This window comes from Xyrauchen texanus, chromosome 49, assembly GCF_025860055.1.
Source record: "Xyrauchen texanus isolate HMW12.3.18 chromosome 49, RBS_HiC_50CHRs, whole genome shotgun sequence".
Taxonomy (NCBI): Eukaryota; Metazoa; Chordata; class Actinopteri; order Cypriniformes; family Catostomidae; genus Xyrauchen; species Xyrauchen texanus.
Window position 1 is genome coordinate 4,179,647 of NC_068324.1, and position 16,242 is coordinate 4,195,888.

Genomic DNA, 16,242 nt, shown 5'->3' on the forward strand with positions numbered 1-16,242 from the left:
TGTCTTTGTGGTATGACAAAGAGGAAAGATGTCCCCTCTGTGAGGCCCCAAGAGCAAATCTGCAGCACATGTTGGGTGGGCAAAAGGCCACCTTGGTAAATAGACGATACAGGCAGCGACATGATAAGGTCCTGCGAAAGCTGGCGGAGTTCCTAGAGGTGTGTAAAGGCAAAAAAGGCTGCCATGCTCTGAGTAATTCTATTGAGTTAAAAGGGAGGCAGCTCACAATGCACAGCATTGAGGGAAGAAAGATCAATCCTGGTACATGCAATTGATTGGTCAACGGAGGTCGATCTTGGCCAGCATGTAAAATTTCCTGCAGAGGTCGCCATTACCTCCTTGAGGCCAGACGTAGCGTTATGGTCGGCATCAGCTAGAAAAGTCATAATGATTGAGTTTATGGAGGCAGCCTATGGGAGGAAGAAGCTAAAATATGCTGATTCTGGCTGCAGAGTGCAGGGAAATGGATGGAGGGATGCGTCTTACCCTGTGGAGGTCAGGTGTCAAGGATTTATGAGAAGTTGAGTGCAGCATCTATTTAAAGACATTGGTATCATTGAATCAGCATTGAAGAAGTCAGATGGCAGAGTAAGCTGAGAAAGGAAGCTTCTAGATATGGTTAAGAAAGAAGGATGAAAAATGGGGTGTGCAGAAGCGAGAAACCAGGAATAGGGAACATTTGTTATATGTGGTGAGGTAGCATGTGGGAGAGATAAAGGGGTGGGGAGGAATTATTTCTGCTGACCACTCGATCCTTATACAGGGGGTTCTGGAGAGGGATTAGCGAATCCATGCCAAGCTAGGCGTTGGTGGTGTGGCTGACGCAGATTTATGGCTCACCTCTCACATAGATTTTCTACTTAATCTGTTGGGGGATTCATTTAAAAGATTGGAGGGGTGGTAGGCGTAGTCTGATAACTTGCCTTTTCTGATTGAGAAGCGGCCTTAAAGGGGGGGGTGGGTATCGAACTCTGGCTGCATGGTATATCCTGTAAAGTAGGAATGTCTTGATGGGGATGCAGGAACAATCAGCAATGGAAAAGATCCAGTGTCCAGCTGTAGGGGGTGGCAGGGGATGTCCCTGACCACTACCCCACCACCAGATGTTTTTGGGATTAATGGGGTGAAACGTCTGTAATCGGTGGCTCCTGGATGATGACCCCGTAAGGTGGACGACTGAAGGCACTGGGGAAGGTGTGGCAGGTAATAATGGCCTGCATGTTTAAACAGCTACCTGTGCATCTGATTGGTTTATACAGTAAGTAGGAATGCATAATTTATTAACCATATGTCCTAACCCAAACCCCAACATTAAACCTAACCAACGGTGGAGTATAAATGTAATGGGTAACTTTAGAATTGTGTTCATCATTGATTATGTGAACGTGATTACTTCCTGGTTTCCACAGGACCAAATCTATGGTATAAATTTAGTTACAGATCAGATAGAACACCCAGTCAGTGCTGACAATCATAACAATTGGAAACAAAGTCTTGCCCATGATGTGTATTGACAGTCTGACATAATGTTTTTTTTCCACAAGACCTCACTGGGAGGTCTTGCTCTCGTCTGACAAGCAACAAAAATAATGGATCATAAAAATCGTATAGTGTGCACACGGCTTACAACACCCCTTAACCCTGGTAAAATTACTGTAATGCTCTGTCTCTTGTGACTTACTCCATTATTTTGGACCTCTAAGAAAATCTGTGACAGGATTTTATGCATGTGCACCATGTGCATTTGGCAGGCCAGAGAGATGCTAATAATTTACACAGTACTATAAATGTCTTTGATGGGAGGGGCATGAAAATCTGCAGAATTAATGAAGCTGATTTCTGTTTCTCTGAGTCACTCTTGTTAACAGTACAGCTGTCAGTTCCTCCTCTTTTCAATCCATCAAGGATTCACTCATCAGACCATATCATAAAACACATTCACATGCAAGTCCACCCACACAGACCCTCATTCACTTTGATTTTTTTTTATTGCAACCAGGAATGATTGGCACGTCTACAGACACACCCGGCAGTCTCTAAGGGATGAGACACTGCAAGCTGCAGCCCGCAAGTGCTTTTTTTCCCAAGTGTGTGTGTGTAAAGGTATGTGTGTGTTGATATCTCATCTCATTTCCATTGCATTGCCGGTATTCACTGCCACCAGATACAGTCAGATTAGGTTGCTTTTATGTCACTACATACCCGTATGACTTTCTATATGTGTACTTTCATATGATCCGTGAATGTATTGGAGGAGCATAGAATTTTTATTATTTTGTTTTAGCAGGAGTTTCAAGCACAAACATGTGGTAGTCATTCCAGCAAAGGCTCGGAAGTTTGATGTCCTAATAATGGGCAGTTAAGACAAACAAACTCCAAGAGTAATGAATGAAACCAGCCGTCCACTTAAAACAAAGCCAACATTAATTTCCTGGTCAGAATGGAAAATTAGTGCAGCTGTCAGCCAACCAGAGCAGTTAGCGCACAGACTCTTTAGAAAATGTCTTCATTTTATGATGTCTATGTTTTGTATATCAATATTTACTGCACCATGGTAAGGCCAGTAACATACTTTACACAAGAATGCAGACGCGGATGCTAGCGCTTGGCCAACGCATGGTCTGGTTGAACGTGCCAGCGTCCGTTCTTGAGTTATCGTGATGATAACAAACCTCAGTACACAAGGGGGTGAACTCGCTCAAGCTATATATTCTTCAAACTGTTGCTCCTCCATGACAGTAGTTGACTTTAAAGAGAAAACTCAAAATACAAGTGGACAGTTCAAACTAATGTCCGCCATAGGGCTAATGTCCTTGTGGCAATGCTGAGAATGTAACTTGTACTTGTGTTGTGTTATGAACTGCAGTCTGACACATTTTGGAACGCAACAGAGCTTGAAATAGAGCTTGCGTAACTAGAAAGGTTTTTTGTGTAAAGTATGTTTTGGCCTTAAAAAGGAATTGACAACCATATTCTGCTGGTTTGTGAATGTAGCTTTTGATAATTGATTACTTTGGGATGTTTGTAGCCTGTCATTTATACTGCATGTCATGATCTTACATCCAGATGGAGAGATTTGGCCAGTAAATCAACTCCACAGAGAAACAGTCTATTAAGGTCCATACACTTATACTTTTATGTACCCTGTCAATGACATAGAAAATTGCTTGGTTCCGACAGGGCTGTTTAAACTCTAGAGTGATTCTCTCTCTGCAGCGGTCTAGAGTCCATCATTAAAATTCCCTGAGTCGTTTTGGAGCAGTTCTTCTTCCACATTGACCATGAGTGGTACCACTTTCTTCAGCTGTGACGTCAAGGGAAGTGGACCCGAGGAATTGTGGGTAAAGGGTGAGGTGCCTGAACCACTGTGGTATTTACACACTTACACGTCCAGATTAGAGACATCAGCTCCAGTCATTTTCAGCAGATCACACACACACACAGCTGAGCGAATTATATTTTCTATCCCCTTTTCTAAACCAAATCCAAATAAACCAAATGTTATTTTAAAATGTTTTCATGACATTTTCATGGAGCCCACAATGTACATGATTTTAGGTTATACTATCCACGTAGGGACATTTGGTCCTGACTATGTAGGCAAAACCTGACCCACAAAAAATTTATCAGGACTTCATCATTTATATGGGGTATTGTGTTAATGCATTTCATCTACAAAATGATTTGTCCCAGACCCAGACATTCAATATGAAACTATGAAAATCCATCAATAAAATAAAAAAATATTTGTCATGGGATTATTCAGTCCCTCGTGTTGTTGCGTGTCTAGCGTTAATTACGCGGCGGAGTTGCTCATCGCTTATTACCACTCGCTGCCTGATTAACGTGACAACCGCCCGTGACTCCTTTCCCCTTTATAAGCAGCCCTTTTTGTGGGTTGTGTTTGTCAGATCATTCTCGTTGTTGTGCTTTGTCTCTCTCATGCTCACACTCTTTTCTTGTTTTTAGTTGGATTTACCTTAACATGTTTTCCTGTGCTCCAGTCATTTATCTCTTACAGTACCCTCTGCATTTGGTCATCTTTGCCTTCACCATCCCAGGACCAACTAGGTAGAGAGAGTGAGGTTAGTTACTTAACACCAACAGCTTTATATAATGTACGCATAACAGTCATTATAAACTACATTCACAACGAACTACATTCAGTCAACACTGAACTACATTTAACAAAAATTCAACAAACAAGCAAAGGACATAACACATGAGGGGATTAAAATAGGCAGAAACAAACAAGAGAGCAGGTGGCGCTCGCCAGCTGAAAGTTGGCATGATAAGTATTCCCATGGAAACAATTAGAGTTCCCATGGAAATGCAGATTCCATACCAACGGCACCTGAAATACATGAGGGCGTAAAAGTCAACACGCTTGGAACGTAACAAAGAGAACATGGAGCATGAGTGTCCAGAACCGAACACAGACCAAAACCGAACCAAACAGGAAGTCAGGATCCAGACACCAAGCCCTGGACATGAACAAGTGCACATGGTGGTAACTCGCAACCGGACCCGTGTGCTCACACAAAGAATGTACACAAAACACGAGACAGACAGGGAATGATGATGCCATGGTCCTATCAGACAAAAACCCAACCTGACAAGGTGATAGGACCGTGACATCACCAGAGTGCACTGCGGTAACTCACGATGGCGGTAACTCACAACAGGACCTGTGCACTCACACAGAGACAGGACACGAAACACAAGACAGAACATGGGACAATGATGTCACGTCCCGACAGACAAAAACCCAACCTGACCAGGTGACAGGACTTACTTTCTAGAAGTCCACATTGCTAAAAGTGCCTGAAGTTGAAGAAACACCCATTTATACTTTTAAAAATGTATTTGTCACGCTGCAGGATCATTTAAAATAGACAAGAGTACGCAAAAATGTGCAGGATTATAAAAACTTTGAAAGAAAAGCTGTGTGACACTTTCAATTTATATAGTATATACAGTATGTAGTTAACCTAAAATCTTGATCTTGATGTTCAGCTTTTGCAGTGTACAAAGTTAAATCCTTTTCAACATACTGCTTGTCAGTCAATAAATTTCCTTTAGGATAAAATAATGTAAACCTGATGCATGTACACTTGAAAACAGGCTTGTTTTCGGTCTCAGTGCCACATGTGAAAGTGCTTTTCTGCCTGTTAGTTTGATAGCATGCACAATGATTAGTGTGTATTTTTGTAACATGGTATTTTGATCTCCTGACCTCACCAATCTCTTGCAATGTACATGGCTGTCACATTGCCATGACAACCATAGACAGTGTTCATTGCAGAGTTTGGGTTTCCCACCCAATAGGACACACACACACGCATACATATATGTCCTGAGACATTATATTATGTGCACAGAACAGCTGATGAGTGGGTCTGAAGATCAGACTGTTTATCCTCGATGGGAAATGGTCAATAAATCAGGGCGGCTGGTAAACCGCTCAACACCCGTTTACTCAGGTGGGCTCTTTATCACGTGTGTCAAACCCCTCCAACATCAACACACAACAGCATGGGAAACAGACTCAGACCTCAACCAGAAAACAAGACAAAAGCTGTGTTCCACAATGAGTATAGCTTTTTCCTTCTATACAATGAAAGTGAATGGTGACTGAATCTGTCAGTCCCTAACATTGTGGCTAACATGTCCTTTTGTGTTTCACAGGATAACGAAAGTTATACGGGAACAAAGAGAAGGTGACTAAATGAAGACAGAATAACACATTTTGATGGAAGAATCTTCATGCATACAAATGCAGTGACTTCCACTGTGTGTAGTTTTGCCCCACATGGAAGAAGAATCCTTCTCCTTTTTTCACTGAGTGACTGGCGATGAATTGTTGAAAAGCCTCTGAGGGAAGGGTTTGTCAGTTTGCCGAATATGAAACATTTGAAGTATCCGACCGAGACCCTTGGACCGCCTCTGGTCTGGATTAAAGGAATCACCGGTTGGCTCAGGACTGTCTGGGTCTAATGACTCGCAGATGGGCCCTAGCAAACCCCATTGGGCCACTCAAACTGGGTCACCCATAAACAAATTAGACTCTTGATCTCACTGTGTAATTGACTCACAGGAAAATACTGTGGTGAACAAAGACTATTGTTCCCCCCATCAGTTTAAAGGGATAGTTCACCCAAAAATGACAATTCTGTCATCATTTACTCACACCCATGTTGTTCCAAAGTCGTATGACAACATGAGGGCCTGTAAGCCAGCGTAGTTCTAGCGGGAAGACTAGCAGCTGTACATCATTACACCATTAGCTAGGTAACCCCTAGACAATCACATGTAAGCCATTGCTTTACAAGTCTGCTCACAATCCATCACATTGCTGTTTCAGTGCGTTAACACGGCAACCTCCACCACCCAACCATCACCAGTTGAGTCCCGTCCAGTACGGAGGTAGGCTCCTCGCCCCTGCCTCCTATCTCCGGCAGGATATGACGGTTCCGAGTACTACAACTTCGGACCACCAGACGGGGCTCACGCCAAAGAGACATTACATTTCTGTTTTATATTCATCAAATAAATGTCATCTTAATTTCACTCAGTCTGTGGGTCTTCCTGATAGAAAATAAATTCAAGATTTGCATTTTTGGGTGAACCATCCCATTAATACAGAATCCAAGGTACCGTAGAAGCTACAGAACTTTGTTTTGAATGGATGTCTTCTCCAGCAGACTCAGGTTTTTTCAGTATGGTATACTAGCATAATGCACACTACACAATGTGCATTGTATAGCCTTCTGTCTACTTTTCTTTACAAAAAAAAAATAGTATGGGAAAACTTTAAACTTTTCAAACAGTAGCAAGCTACAAACAAGGTCCACCTGGAGAGAGCTATATGTTAGCATTGCCATTCACCTAAATGCTAGCTGGTCAGTTGGCGCATTTTGTGAGGACTACACAGCTAAAGTTAAATGGCTGTCAATATGCTTTTTGTCCTCAGATTGGAGTAGTTACAACATCTACCAGTCGGCGCCAACTGTTCATGCAGACCAGAAGTGTCTATTAGGAAAGATGGCATACACTAGACGAACAATTGCCTTTGAGATGAATGGGAAAGATGGATAGCTCTCTCCAACTTTTATAAACATTGTAATGTCCTGAATCTCTATAAACTACCATAGTTAGGCTAAATGCTATGCTAACCTCTACTCAAGTGAGTATTTTTGTGTAAAATTGCTTTATGATTGATCTGTAGTATTACGTCCATGTCCTACCCTAAGGGGAAGGTGCTTTGTTTTGTGATGTTTTTTTGTGGGTTAGCACTCTCAGTCAATGCTTAAACCTCATGCTAATATCAAAATTATCATGGGTTAGCAAGAGTTTCCTGCAAACAAACGTGTCAGCTTCATGCTAATTTCATGTTTTTGTTGATATCTCTACTTAAATTTTTTTTTTGCCATTAACTCTCGATTTTCACAAGGAAATTTCCCAAAACACCTCTAAAACCATCAAACTAGACCAGTATGAGTATCTTAAACCATCCTAGGTTGGTTTACTCTGTTTATAAACATGGATGTGTGTATATTTTAATGTGAGCACCATGGTGACAACGTACACAAGATTAACTGTTAATCTTGAATAAGTGTAATTAAAATTAGTCGAGGCATTTTAATACTAGACTATTCCTCTTGTGTAGAGCTGTTTTGGGACAAAGTTAGACCTAGTTACTTAAAAAGATACTGAAACGGCCAGGTTCGGCTACAACACTATGATTATAAAGCAGAGTTCATCGTCTGGTTGCTTTGAGATATGACATAATTATTGTCAAGAGACATATTAGTTGTCAGATGACTTGTTCATGAAATGGCAAACATTACATATGAAGCAGTTTTAGCAGCAAGTATGTTTTACTGTTTTAAAGCTTCCATTAGCATCATTAATAGATGGACATAAATTTTATGTAATGTCATTCTAAGCTCAAAACAATCCCTGAATTCACGTAAAATAAATTGGTGCTGCTGATTCACAATAACAAACTGAAATAATGTGCCTTTTATTGCTTGTAAATCTTTGATTGTGAGGTGACCTGGTTGCTCTTACAGACTGCTCCAGTTTCACTAATGAAAAAAGACTCCATCTTTATTATCAGCCGAAGTTTCTCTCTTTCCATATTAGGCAATGCTCAGAATGGAATACTTGTTTACTATACTGCAATGTAAATACTGTATAATGCCCAAAAGTACATTTAATTGTTCAGAGGTTGTTCTCCTATAGCTTAGGATACTTATTGGTGTTCTCAATTATGATTCATTAAAGTATCATCTGTCTCAGATATTTCACCTAAAATGTCTTAAGAGAAGTAAAAGGAAAACAACTGAGACAATTGAGCAATAACATGTACAGTATGTTGATAGCCTAGTTCAGATCATTTGTTCTTGGAAGAATTTTATGAGAAATTAGTTGATATTGAAATATCTGACTTTTGAGGGCAGACTTCAGTATTCCAAAATAATTATAAAAATGTACACAAAGTGCAGCTCATTTTGAGGTATTGTTGCTCTCTATTCCTTCAATACCGCGAATGCCGTTCAATTAACACACCAAAAATGAATGTCGTCATTCTGAGTCATCTCAACCAGAAGTCCCGAAGGCTCAAAATTTTGTTTCTGATTATTTTGTTCTGGTGAAAGAAATACATAAAAAAATTACCCAAGCTAAAATATATAATACCATGGATAAATATTTACTGAGCAATCCATTGTTTTGTATTTCCCACTATATTATTTTGAGTAAAATGACCAGTCTGTCTGTTCAATATAAGTCATTGTAACAGGTAAAGATGTGCAAGGAGGAGGCAGAAACCGGCTGAACAGTCAACATAAACTTTAATGATAAAAATGAACTTAAAACAAAATTGTGACAATGAGGAGGGCATTGCAGGGCCGTGAGGCTGCAGCCGTGAATCAGCTGATCAGTGGGAGAGTGAGATAAGGGGAGCCGGTGACACCGGTTAGAGAGAGAAAGCACATTGCGACAGTGCATCTCTCCTCCCTATAACTGTATAAGGACGGGCAAGGAGGAGGCGGGAACCCGCTGAACAGTCAATGTCAAGTTTAATGTTAAAACTCAACTTAAAACAACATAAAACATAAGACAAACCGACACACACAACGTGGCCGTTAGCAATAATGAAGAGTTTACTGCAAAGCTCATTTGCATGTGAAATTAATGAGAGGAGAATTTGCGGCAGCTCTAGATTTTTTGTAAGGGATGCCCTTTCAAAGCAACACTTCCTTTCACTCGTACTTTCCCGTGCATTGCATGCATAGACTCACGCAGAAATCTCGACAAATTCGTATGGGTTAATTCAGGTGTAATACTGTAAGTATTTGCATGCTATCTTAAGATGCAGTAATGCATCACATGTTTTGCTAACTCATCACCAGGTGTATTTTACTCCAGCTCGCATGTTTATCTGCAGGTGTTGCAGACCCTCATAAACCAAGGTCTGTTTATCATTCCAATCAAGAGACATGGAGCAGTTTTATGAACAGGTAAGAACAGGGTAGAAACTCCACACAGGTGTACAGGCCAAAAGAGAGCAAATAGTCCAACTGCTACAGGACAGGGGAGGAAATTTTGAATCAAAACCACATGCAGACACAGTCATCACACCGGTTCAAAGCCTGCCAAACTCACAGTCAAGATCAAAAGGAGCAGAGTTATGCTCGCGTGAGCCTTACAGCGGCTGAGGTGGACTGGACTGCATTAGAACTCTGAGCCAGGGGGTATAGAGGGGTTCCAAAACTAACAAGAAAGCAAAATAGAAGAGGTTCAGAGAGTGTTTCATTAAGACAGTGGTACCACCAAAAGACTTTAGCCGGAGTAGACAACATATTTCACCCAAACATTAAGTAGACTCACTTTCATGTCATTCCAAACCTGTATTATTTTCCATTAGACACAGAAGGCGATGTTTGGAAGAATGTCTGAGCTTCGCTTTTTTTCTTTTTTTAGTTCAAGGAAAATGGATGGTGGTTTAGACTGTCAAGCTAAAAAAATAAAAATTATAAAAGTATCATAAAAGTAGTCCATTTGACTTGTGTGTTAATTTCGAAACCTTCTTAAGCCAAATGGCATTGTGTAACAAACAAGTCTGTTGGCAAGTCTTTGGCGGTACACATCACCACCCTCTTTTGTTCTGTGGAAGAAAGAAAGTCATACAGGTTTGGAACATCATGGTAGTTGAGTAAATTATGACAGAATGCTAATTCTTGGAGGAACTATACAGTATAGCACTGCCTCTGACTAAAGTCTATTAAGCTGCCACAATGTGCACACAAGTGACCAATGTAGGGAATTTAACAACAGAACCATGTTTTTGTCAAGAACGGTTTTAAATTTGTGACAAATTGACACCTCAAAAACTGCAATTTCACCCAGGAATCCACGCAGTTGTACTGGAAATTCCTCGATAGATCAAGAACCAAAAATTCAATCATCCATAAACAAAAGGAAACTAAACCACAGTAACTTTTAAGGCTTGTTATTGGAGACACACAGCTTTAACTTCAGACATGAGTGAAATTAATCAACTACAATAACAAAAACACCCTTTAAGTATTTATTATCTTGAGTTCTCTTGTTTAAATGGAGGGCTAATCAAATTTAAAAGGCCTATTTTCCCATCACAAAGTGAAGTCGACAGCCCTAATTACCACACCGTTTCTCTGTACACACCTCATAAATGTTGTTGCACATTGCTGATTTTACTCAATTTTGATTTGTATGTATCATTTGTGGTTGGTCTTTTATAACGTGATGATTTAAATGTTTGGAATAGTCAAGCTTTATCAATATAAGAACGATTTCTCCTTAGTTTGGACTCTTACGAATTAATGAACACTTACATATTTTGCCAAGTCATTAAATTGCCACGGGTATGTTTAAATAACATGTGATTTTTTTTTATGCACCAGAGCTATAATGCAATCCAGACACTCTTGTTTTTTCCTTTCCTTTGTCCTGTGTCGCTACTGACCAGCTTCAAACTTCTCCATTTCTAACAACAATAAATTGCTGCCACTTACATGTTCATGATCTTCCACTCCAGCCCACCCAAAATCTCAGACCTGGCGGTGAACTTGGCCCTGACAGTGCAGTGGAGTCTTCCCCAGCCCCATGCTGAGACTGAGGTGCTGTTGTTTGACTTGGTTGCGTAAGTGAGATAGGTAGATCGCTCTCTTTAGAGAATGAGATACAGATGGATGATAGAAGAAAGGTGAAGTGTGATTATTCTTACATGCTTGTGTTGGTGGAAATCTTTGGCCATCCTGTAACCCATCTTGACAGAAGAAACAGCTAAAACCAGCTTCTGATGGTATTTTTTATTTTTTTTGTCTAGTCATTAGCTTGTCAAGATGATCGATGAGCTGAACCACTAGCTTGTGGACCTGGTTTCTGCCTGGTTAGAGTCGATAAACCACCTTGAACCAACAAACAAACCAGTTTCCCAAGTTCCAAAAACCATCTTGATCACCTTAACTGCTATGATCTGGTTTTGTAAACTGAAGGCAAAGATCCAAGGTGCAAGCTGGTCATTTATGGTCATTAGCTGTTCCAACATTGGACCAACAAACAAACCGGTTTTTGAAGTTCCAAAACCATCTAGGACCAACTTAAACTGCCATAACCTTGTTTTTCAAATATATGCAAATATCTAAGGTACAGTTTGGTAATTTATGGTCATTAGCTGGTCCAAGTTGGTCTTGATGGTTGATCAGCTGGTATACCAGCCAGTGGACCTGGTTTTTAGTCCAGCTGGTTAGATCTAATAGGCTACCTTGGACTAGTAACAGACCAGCTACAATGACACAAAAAACAGCTTGACCACCATAAACGTCTCGGTTACTGTCGTAACCTCCATTCCCTAATGGAGGCTCTATCTCGCCCTTCTGCAGAAGGACCGCCATTAGGAGCCACGCCGCACTCTTGAGCCACGCCGGGGCAAGATGTGCTGGATGGTTCTGTTGCTTCACCACCAAGAACTGCAGTGCGAAGTCCTCGAGGGTGTCGCCGAAGAGGCCGACCTGGGAGATAGGCACGTTAAGGAACCGTGCCTTATCTGCGTCCCTCATCTCAACCTGGTTCAGCCAACCGTGCCTTATCTGCATCACTCATCTCAACCAGGTTCACAAGCATGGCATGGACAGCATGGACATCGTCTGCCTGAGTGTGCTCGCTGTGACCCTAGGCACACGGAGGGCGAGGTCGGTCGTATAGCGCAGCTCTTGAAGCACCCCGGGATCAGAACGACCCTCATGCAGCTCTTTCAAAGCCTTTGCCTGATGGACCTGTAAGAGGGTCATGGCGTGCAGGGAGGAGGCGGCCTGACCTGCAGCGCTGTAGGCTTTGGTCGCCAGAGATGATGTCTTCCTACAGGTTTTGATGGGAGGGCTGGGCAACTCTGCCAGGTGGCGGCACTCAGTGGGCACACATGTGCCGCGATCGCCTTATCCACTTGGGGTATCGTGGCCTAAACCTCGGCCGCCCACCGTCGAGGGTAGTGAGAGCGAACGAGCTGAAGGATCGGGTTTGGGCAGAGTTTTTACAAGTTCCAAAGCCAGCTTGACCACCTTAAACTGGTATGACCTGGCTTTATCAAATATAAGGCAAAGATCCAAGGTCCAATTTGGTCATTTATGGCAATTAGCTGGTCAAAGCTGGCCTAGATGGTTGATTAGCTGGACTACCAGCTATTGAACCTGGTTTTTGATATGGTAGGTGGTTAATCAAACCGTTGAGAACTGGTGGATCACCCTGCACAGCAACAAATCTCGCAACAAATCCAAAACCACCGTAAACTGGTATGACCTGTTTTTCCAAATAGAAGGCAAAAATCTGATGGAACAAACTAATGTTTGAAGGACAGTGTGTTTAGCTGTAGCTTTCCTTAAATGAAGGGGAAGAATAGAATGTTTTAACAAAATAAATGTATGTCATACAAAAACAATTTAAACACATTTGATATAATGTTTTTCTCTGGTGCTTGTCAAACTTTACCTGTTTTTCAAAAGAACTGTTGAAGAACTTTCTGTCTGGAATCCAGAAAGGCATTTCTCTCCCCTGTTCTCCTCTAAGATGGAGTTTGATCTAAAATTAGGTTTTTATAAGGGCTTGAGAACTTGGCCAAATGTGCTCTGACATTAATTCAAAATAGCTAGTATGGCTTTTCTCATTTTCGACCTAGGTGGGAGGAGGAAGAAGGGGGGCCCGTGGTCTGTACATATGAGCCAGTCCATTCTCTGTCTTTTGGAAAGCTTTGGATTGACATTCCTCCCTACTTGAGCCCGATGCTCCTTTGTGACATCATTAAGAAGGAATGCACACCGTACGTTCTCTCTTTCCTCTCGGTTCACTCTTCCCTTTCATTCCCTCCATTTCATGTTTATTTCCTCTCTGTCCAGAATGCCAATCCAGCCTCACTTTCATCACGTGAGAGTGGACCACATTCCAGCCTTACAGACATTAGGTGAGACTGAACAGACCCCCCTCTCTCTGGCACACACTCAGGAAGCTCTGGCTGTTTTTGGCTCTGTTTTACCTGTGGACTTTATAGCTGTCAAGCTTTTAAGAGCCACTGCACTGACCTAGTTACTCCCAGTGGTGAATATATGAGTTATTAGCGGCGCCCATGGGGCTGAACATTTCTCTGGCTGGATGCAGGGCTCGCCTTTCCCCTCTTGTGCTCAGCGCAGCTTTTGTCTGTGCAGTGAATGATATAAATCAGCCAACAACTGTGAGGGAAGAATGAAGCTCTGTGGAGTCTGTGAGGGGGTGTGGCGCAGAGCTGCTGAATCCAGAGGTTTCTGTGTCTTTGGATTAATATCTTCCTGCTGATAGTAGAGCTTTATCTGAGAGTACAGATCCTTCTAGAGTCCAGCACACGTGATAATGTAATTCCTTTAAGAGGACAATTAGGAATTAACTTATTTCCTATTTTCTTTAAAGCTGCTTTGGAACAATATGTATTGTAAAAACAAAAGTGCAATACTAATAAAATTTAAATGATCTTGGACACAGATTAAGCATTGTGTTGGACTAACAAGGACTTTAAAATCCTTGCTAATAAGAAACAATAAATGAGAACGTAAAGTCAATATGGAATCAAAATGACCTTTTTACTTTATACATGTTCATATTAGGTCTATGAATCAATACAATTTTAAACTAATTTATCACAGTTTTCTGTGATTAATCACAGTTAAATGATGGTACATGATACATTAGAACAAACATTAAAAACATCATAAATACATTTACCTTATAAAGTACTTTGTCTTGAACTTACAAGAAACTGTTTTGTCATCATTTATTTTAGTTATGTAAATGTGTACATGTTAAAATTATAATTTTTTATTTATTGCAGACACATTTTTATATGCCATAAAATATGTGGAAATGTTGCAAATAAAAGTTTGGCTAAATCTTCTGCCGTTTTAACATGGATTTGTTTCAATAATAGGATCAAATAGGCATATTCAATTATAAAACAATTCAATTATTTATTGGCAAGAGAAACTGAAGTCTATATTGCCAATGCATTATTGGACACTATACAAATATACAGTATATAAAACATATTGAATGGTGAAATTTAATTTGCTGAAGTTTAAAAGCTCAAAACTATTATTTTCTCTGGCTGCCGTTCAGTCACTACAAGTATACCTGACTGTAGCTGGCTAAACGTCCAGGTCCTTCTCAATCTCTATCGCACACACGCTGGCTCTTTCTCATGCGGTTTTTGCTTTTGACACTGGCTCATATGAAAGTGAGCATTTTTGGGTGATGCAAAGAGATGCAGCATGCTTGCCCGTATTTCTCACTCACCCAATTCACCGCTTGCGGGTGAAGTCTCCATTCTCTGTGCAGTGAATCCGCTCCCATGTTTATTACGAATAAGCATGCACTGCTTCACACAATCAGCTTCCTTTCCGTGTTAGGATGTGCAGTCTAGTCGAGCATGCACCTTCTCAAAATTTATATATGCCAAATTTAGCCACAGAAAGTGGGGAAAAAACATTAGTGGCGTTTCACCCATTGTATAAAAGTGCCTAGATTTGTTCCTGGTAGGCAGCAGATGCTCTGACCTTGCCCCCATCCTAATCGAGCCTGTAAGGCTGAGTAGCCTGCCAGGAACATCTTGAGACACCTTTCTCCTATCTTGTGTTTCAGGAAGTAAAAAACAAAAAATGGACACTCATTAACTGCGAAAGAAAATTTTACGTTTTAAACATAAAATATTAATTCGCAGAAATTAACACGTTTCCCAGCCCTAATTCATTAGCAACTTTTTTTCAGATAATGTAAAAAAAACTATTTAACCCCTCGCCTGATAACTCATATTGAAATCATTTTTCACAATCTAAATAATTTCCAATGTACAAAATCAAATTTGATCCTACATTGTTTTGTCTTCTCAATGAAAATGTTTTCACTTTAAAATTTGTCACATTACAGAAGTATAAAGGGTTGCACAATATGCACAAGTTTTCCAATTTGCTCCAATTTTAGGCACAATACTCACACAGCGAATTATAAAACAAACAGACTGATCTCATCATGAAATTGGAAACAGTATGTTGACTTTAGCTAAAATTGGAAACTCTTCCCCCAGTGGCTAAAGCGATAAGTGTTGTTGGGTGTACAGACACGTGTGACCTCCATTTTCTGGGTGTAATGTCCACAGAGGAGTGCAAAAAGCAAGTTGTTTTCAGCTGTACTGGATGTAATACAGTGAAGAGTAATGGATATTCTTTAAACTGTACCCCACAACCCACACCTAACCATCATTGGAGTAAATATGCTATGTTAGAGGGAAAAATGCAACCTGCGTCACTGCTTGAACACGATTACTTCCTGGTTTCAATGCAGGATCCGAATCCGGGTCTCCCATGCTTCTTACACAACATGCTTCAGCTTGCACCACAAGGGAAGGCAAACATGCTGGAACCGATGCAAAAATGTCTGATAGGAGATGGCACTTTTTGGCGAGTCAGCATTTTGTGGCTGATCCTAGGGTACTCGAACTCTTGGAAACAACATACCGATCTCCCGTGCAATCATGTTGAAACAAACAACAAATCTCTATTAATTGGATCACACAGATTACGAAATGTTGCACAGCGATGATCTAGCATTTATTTATTTTTGTAGTACTTAATTGTGGTGTGAATAGCTTTGGGAAGGAAAATTTGTTTGCAAATATTT

At 40.8% G+C, this 16,242-nt stretch overlaps 1 long non-coding RNA gene across 6 annotated transcripts; it reads left to right on the top strand.

Annotated features, from left to right (window-relative positions):
• Window positions 1-950: 950 nt before the first annotated feature.
• LOC127640746 (uncharacterized) lies at window positions 951-7,995 on the top strand. 6 transcript variants are annotated; one of them, XR_007970122.1, is made up of 7 exons: window positions 951-1,203; window positions 2,000-2,103; window positions 3,067-3,117; window positions 3,217-3,348; window positions 3,970-4,085; window positions 5,689-6,291; window positions 6,365-7,995. It is a non-coding gene; the product is annotated as an uncharacterized LOC127640746 (long non-coding RNA). The 6 variants fall into 6 exon arrangements; XR_007970121.1 differs by having other exon boundaries at window positions 3,217-3,370; window positions 5,689-7,995; XR_007970120.1 differs by having other exon boundaries at window positions 3,217-3,353; window positions 5,689-7,995.
• The last annotated feature ends 8,247 nt before the right edge of the window (window positions 7,996-16,242 follow it).